This window comes from Pollicipes pollicipes, unplaced genomic scaffold (assembly GCF_011947565.3).
Source record: "Pollicipes pollicipes isolate AB1234 unplaced genomic scaffold, Ppol_2.1 Scaffold_4219;HRSCAF=4965_pilon_pilon_pilon, whole genome shotgun sequence".
NCBI classification, from domain to species: Eukaryota; Metazoa; Arthropoda; class Thecostraca; order Pollicipedomorpha; family Pollicipedidae; genus Pollicipes; species Pollicipes pollicipes.
This window is the reverse complement of record NW_023596448.1, coordinates 17,054,849-17,061,365: the sequence shown is the minus strand read 5'-3', so window position 1 is coordinate 17,061,365 and position 6,517 is coordinate 17,054,849. Positions and strand designations below refer to the sequence as shown.

Here is a 6,517-nt window from a genome sequence, read left to right as displayed (position 1 = left end):
TTGAATTGATAATGTGGCGGATCATCAGGGACAGATGGCGTGGTGACCAAGTGCTCAGGTAGGCATCCCCTGGGCTTAGGAACCGGTGCGCAGTATATCATGACAGGTATCGCGCTAGCCCACGCATTCGGGGTGATATGTTCGGCTGCGGAACCGACAGCTTAACACATGGCTGGTTATGAACAGCCGGTTGAACGTACGCAAGTTTCTTGCGATTCTGCGTGTTGTTATCGTTGGACGCTGTTGTAATCATTGAGCAACCCAAGTCCGCTCTAAACGCGCGGCTTTTGATTTTGGTATGGTAGCCGGTCTGTCAGCAGGGATGTCGTAAGTGCTTCGGTGTTCGCCAGCCTCTGTGGATGCCCTACAGATGCCAGACCGCCTAAGGCGATTTTCCGTCCAAGACGATGGCTCTATGCTCAAATACTGTGCATCCACGAGTATCTCTACCAATTAGGCCGGAGCCAATTGAGTGGATTCGAGCATGCATACATTGCACACTGCACTGCGGAGCCAATGATACCTACGCAGTCTGAGGAATCTAGCCAAATACTCCGAGGCGTAATACATTCATAAGCAAGATATCATCACCTCCATCATCCGAATGTTTAGTAGAAGCATGTTTAGCGTATTGATGAGCAATTCTCTATTGTCCTTTTAACAATGACGTTCTTTTCAGCAGCTGCTCCTGGTTGCCCGGTGGCTGTCATTGCCTGCTTGCTGTTGGCAGCTGGCACCATGGAAACCGCGGAACCGCCGACGCCCACCGGCGTGGACAAGGCCACAATCTTGGAAAGCACAGAGAAGGTGGTTAGAGAGCTGATAACCTCCCCCAGACCAGACGTGGGCATCTCCAATCTGTGTCCATGCCCTGCTATTGTGGCCATGCTTCCAACTGGTGTGGCTACAGAAGTCTTGCCGGTGGAGGCTCCAGATGTGCGCGCCGTAACGCCACCGCCGCCCACCTCTGCGCTCTGCGCCACGGTCGCTTTGGTGGCTTCGGTCCCCACGGGCATTGCTTTGGCAGACGAAGACCCGGAGACCGCACCAGCAGAACCGGTAGCCGTCCCGCACCCGCCCACTGCCACTTCCGCGCTCTGCACCACAGCGGCCATCGTGGCCTTGGCGCCGACAGCTGTACACGCCGAGGCTTTGGACGCGGCTGCTGTCTCCGAGGCCCCGGATACCCTCGCGTCGCGTTCGACTCCTTACCCCAATGGTGATGGGGATGATAGGCTCGCCACAGAGGCCTCACCGTCAGCGGTGGCTCGTCAGGTGCCGCCGGCGGAGGGTTCTGCACGCCGCTTCTTGACATGCCAACTGCTCTGAAACTTCAGCATCTGATTTCTGACAGCCATTACCTGAACTGAGATGCGTTGCGAGCGATTTTTAATCATGTTTTTACTATTGGGAAGTCCTACGTCATCGATTTGGTAAGCACTTTGATATTGAAACCCTCTTGGGAGTGTTAAATAAATGTATTGATTCATAAATTAAACTCGAAGGAACAATTGTCCATGTCAAGAAGGCATGAATGAACGATCATAAACATGTATATGCTTCCATGTTCTCAGAACCGTCGCTGCGGTAGGAGACGTGTCCAGCACATTTTTTATGAAGTCTATCATGGTGAGTGGCGTTATGTAGAACATGCTGCATCGCCAGCAAGAGCGATGAGCAACGCGTGGAGTCTTACACTTTGTATGGTTGTGGAACGAATCGTTATACTGTGTAATCGAATGACTTCATTTTCTGGCAGCTTGAAAAACCAACAGCATATTGCCCAATGATGTCATACACCCGATTAACTGAAGATCAGTAACAGCTACATGCAGCCTCTATCAATAATAAGATAGTTTTTCAGAACAGTGATACCATTCAATAAAAGAATGGCGAACCGAAAAATCGTGTCAGACCGATTCTCTTTCCGTCGGTTGACGCTCAAATGCTTGGTTCTTTGTCGGATAAACAAATTTTGTTGCCAGATTGTCATGTCCTGTCCTTTGTCAATGTTATGCTAATAGCTCAGAACTCAACAGTGACTTCTGAATTTTATGTTTGTGGCTTTATGATTATAGGAAGGGTTCCCCAATTACATGGGGTATTGAACTGAAATAGTCATCTTGAAGAGCTTTCGGTGCTGTTTACAATTATGCCCTTTGAGACCTAAGCCCCTCTTAGCTATACGCCCGCGAAAATGGGGGCAAGTATATCGGGGAGAGCATTTCAAAATCTCCGTGGCCTTCATGACTTCATAAAAACGTCATTCAAATCCTGCTATTCCTTGAGCCATGCGGCGATCAATGCCAATAAAAATACAGATGTAATTGTCGAGGCGAGCGCAATCACATATCTGGTGTGCATAAGCACGATTTCCAGAGATAACGGCCGTCAATGGCTCTCAATCAAGGCTGTGCAGGGCGCGATGAGGTAGTCAGACCATGTCGGCTTGAGGAGCATGTTTACTAAGCAGAGCATTGTACTGCCTAGAGCAGCCTTGTCCACTTCAAAATTCACAAATACTTATAAGTGAGCTTGTTTCATCATATCCCATGCTTGATTTAATATCTTCAAATGTGAAATATTTGTTTGAAGTATGCGTTTAGAAAACATTGAAAGCTGACAAGGTTCAGGGAAACGATTATCATAATGTCCGCATCAATTCAGATCAGTGTAGCATTCAGAGCCGCTGCCTTCCGACTCATCCGCTAGTGGAGGGGTGGGTTCCAGTCGCTTTAGGCGCTTGCTATTATTTGCCCCCTGACCGGAATGAACTTAGACTGATGGCAGCTGTGGGGCTATGTAAATAAGCAGAACGCTAAGTTCCTCGGCGAACAATAAAAAACGTAGACGACAGCGGCCACTCAGTTCGAGGAAACTAGGTAGGCAAAAGGAGAGGGCATTCACAACATCAATAGACCGTGTGCTAGGCACATGATGTTGAATACACAGTGTCCGATACAACTTCGTTGAACTAAGTCCGTCATTGCAACAAAAAAGTTAGCTGCGTTGCAGAGGCGTCAGTAAGACGTCTTTGAAGTACGGATGGCAGGATTTTAAAGCACCGGCGTGTTATAGGTTGTATATTGAAAGATGATACCAGAAAAGGAGATGGGCCAAGGTACTGTTTGGCCCGGCTGATTCCAATGCTTTTACGTGAAAAGAATGCTACAGGCATCACAACTTTTGTGCTTGGTAAATGTGCTCTTCAGGCGCCGCTGTTTGGGTACGTCATCGCATCTTGCGTTATATTGTTTTAGAGTCAACTGAAAGCCGAATCTGAAAATTGTACTTGCAAACGCTAGATATGGGGTACTGGACAATTACATTTTGGTTGGCCTTGGTCGCTGCATGGTCAATGGAATGACAGGATTTACGTGTCGTTATTATGGCGTCAAGGATACCTGGGTTACGCCGAAAGAGCCTCTCCCGAAATATTTTGCTCACCTTTGTTGGCGTGTAGCTCAAAAGCTAGAGGGTTTAGGCCTTAAAGAGAGCAGGGCTGTAAACTGCACCGAATGATCTACAATATGGCTAGTTCAGTTCAAAACCGCATAAAATGTGTAACATCCAATTTAAGAGCATATCCTGTCTTTGCATATTTGAATCCTTCTTATTTTTGGTTGACTGTTGCTGTGTTTAGAAAACAAATCGGTTTTCAGGATCTAGCTACCAATCTACAAGTGAAGCATGCTCAAACCAAGTGTTTTCTGATATCTGACATTATGACAGCATCTGGCGAATGCTGGGAGCACAGATGGTGCCCCATGTTGGTGATAATCCAAGAACTTGATTGTTTTGTATTACTATTATTTCCTGTTGTACGCCGTTCCCCTTCTCGTTGAAACATTCCGTTGGCTGCTATTTTTACATCACTTCGCCAGGGCGTCCGGTGTGACGTAAACCAAAAACGGTTGCAATTAGCGTTATATTAGCTTATGTAAGATTATGCGGGCTGCCCCATGTTTATCGTCTCAGTGGCATCACATGTCAGGACTGCACTCAGCATCAATATTGTTTGAGGCAGTTTTGGGGTTAATGGCATTACCGTTCTTCACTCGGTGCTTCTGCTGGTTCAAAGATATGTTCAACTTCATCGGCACCATATGGTTTTGTGGGATTGTAGCCGACCGGTGAATCACTACGTTATGGCCTACTTTAGAATATTTATGTACGATGTAGTTATTATGCCAGCAATGTTTACAATGTATGCATTTAAAAATGAGTAAGTAGGAAAGGAGAAAATCCACAATCCCGTAGATGACTTGATGCTGGAAGCTTGTTGTTCGCTTTGACTTGTGTCAGATGATGCAAATAAAATCATTGGAAAGCGGTTGATCACATGCGTTCTTATTGCAATGTGGATCTACTTAACAATGACATACTTTTAGAATCGTTGCTGTCATTACGCCATTTTTGACCAAATGCTGATGCCAGTTTGAGAAGTCAGCGGCTATAACTTCCGAGAACGATGCAGAGGCGACACAAAAAATGGACGGATTAAATTTGAATTGGAAATAAACTCCTTCCATCCAGCGCTGCGGGATCAATACCCGCAAAACACCTTGCGCATTGTTGGACGCCCGACACGATATCAAACGTGATAATGAACAGTGGTCATTCCGCGGACAATCTAAAACTAACCTAAGAGAGTCAGACATACTTGGCAGCCGGCTCCAATGCATTCGGCCAACGTGTTGGAAATCCGGCCTTCCGTGAGAGCTTAAAGAATGAGGTTGACTGATATGGCATTCCTGCGCGAGTTCACAAGTAGCTTTGCTCGAAAACTGGCCAGCTATGAATCTGGCACGGCCATATTACTATCGTTGACAGAATCTATGAAGCTGCGAGCAGGTGTGCTTTGGGCAAATGCGACCAGAGTGTTATGAAACACTATTGATTTTGTAACAACTCATTGATGAGATTCATGTCAATGTTTGTATCTTAAACGCGTGAAACACGCCAAAATTAATAAAGAGCTCCCAATGAGAATTGCAACATATAGCACCCGTTAACTACAATTGAGAGTCAGGCCTTAGCTACGCTGTACTCATCGTTCGGATTGGTTCCTGTGTAGAGGGCTTCTTAAAAGACATTTTCGAAAGACGCTGGACTTGAGCAAGTTATTTCCCGAACGACGGCGAGTGGCGATACTGAAGTGTGTATGAGTTCGCATGCGTTTAAAAATGAGTTAACAGAAAAGGAGAAGTCCATAAAACTCGTAAATGACTGGAAGCTGGAAGCTTTGAGGCTGAAAGTCCGCTCATTTTCAGGCGTTTAAAATATAATCATAGGAAAGCTGCTGATCATATACATTCTTCTTGCTATGTAGACAGTCATTCCAGACACCCTATGAAAGCTAAAAACGTAATTATTTTCGTTGTATGGTGGTCACAACGACACGACATCACGGCTTTATGGCTTTGTCGAACCCACGCCACGCTCCGTACCGATCATCGTTTTCTGCACAAGCCGCGCCTAAGTGTTATACAAAATGTTTCCCTTGATCTTATTACTCGTTGGTTATTGAAGAGAAGAAGGCAGTTGGCTAACTATTTGTATTTTGGTCACAGCTCCCCCCGAACAAGAAACTTTTGCTGCGAAAATATCAATGTACCGCCATTTTGCACATTTTCCTCAACCAACGACTAATAATTATCTAAGAATAAGTGCCCTCATCAGTATACAGCATACCTCACGTATGCACTTTGAACTCTTTCCAATAACACAAATAAGGAGTCAGTGACTGGTACACCTGCGACTCGGACATCTTTGAGATTTTTATCCTCTCATAGCCGGCGCCTGCAGCCAATGCTGACGAAAGCTCAGAAAATATAACGTGGCAAACCTATCAGCACAGAGCGTACATAGCGTGACCAAACGCATGATTCAATAGAAAATGATGTGACCTCCACCAATTTCAGATTCTGTCCTATGGCATGGGGTGCACATATTCTACATTTGTGCCTAAGCAACACGTGGCCAGGAATGCTATGGTTTAGATGGGCCAAAATACGCAAAACACAACGAATTTGAGAAAATAATTGATATCATACACCTCTTTTAGTGCGCCTTCCTGGTGCTGCTGGGTAGCTTTCAAACATCGATGAGAAAATCTACTGTGTGTGGAGATAATCAACTTCAGGCACTGTAATTCGAGGCCGTGTATGTAAACCTCCAGTTTACGCTTTAATGTGCTCCCTTCCATGACTGGCGGCAGAGGCCTCACGGTATACACTTTAGGTGGTGCCTGATCTCCCAACGCTGATTTGAACCCACAATGCATGTGAGCCAAAATGGAATTCTGGGCTCGTGAAGTGCAGAAAATTTATTTTAGCCGTTGGTACGGGCCCACTATTTTGAACATAAGAACATACTGCCGAAACATCGCGAGCCAGCGATTTTCTTGCTTGCATCAACTTCTAAATCGCGTTTAAGCGCGGTTCACGCTGTGTTTCAAGATGGCCGCTCTGGAGACCCGCCCGATCAGCAGCCTTGATCTGCCATCTGCTTCCAG

The 6,517-nt window shown here is 46.0% G+C and overlaps 1 long non-coding RNA gene across 2 annotated transcripts in view; it reads left to right on the top strand.

Annotated features, from left to right (window-relative positions):
- LOC119096014 (uncharacterized) overlaps nt 1-4,336 on the top strand; it is an 8,747-nt gene extending 4,411 nt beyond the window's left edge. The window contains exon 2 of one of the 2 annotated variants that reach the window (XR_005093971.1): nt 683-4,336. This is a non-coding gene — a long non-coding RNA (uncharacterized LOC119096014). Of the gene's footprint in view, nt 1-679 lie in introns of both variants that reach the window. The other variant, XR_005093972.1, reaches the window with a different exon arrangement.
- Nucleotides 4,337-6,517: the final 2,181 nt, after the last annotated feature.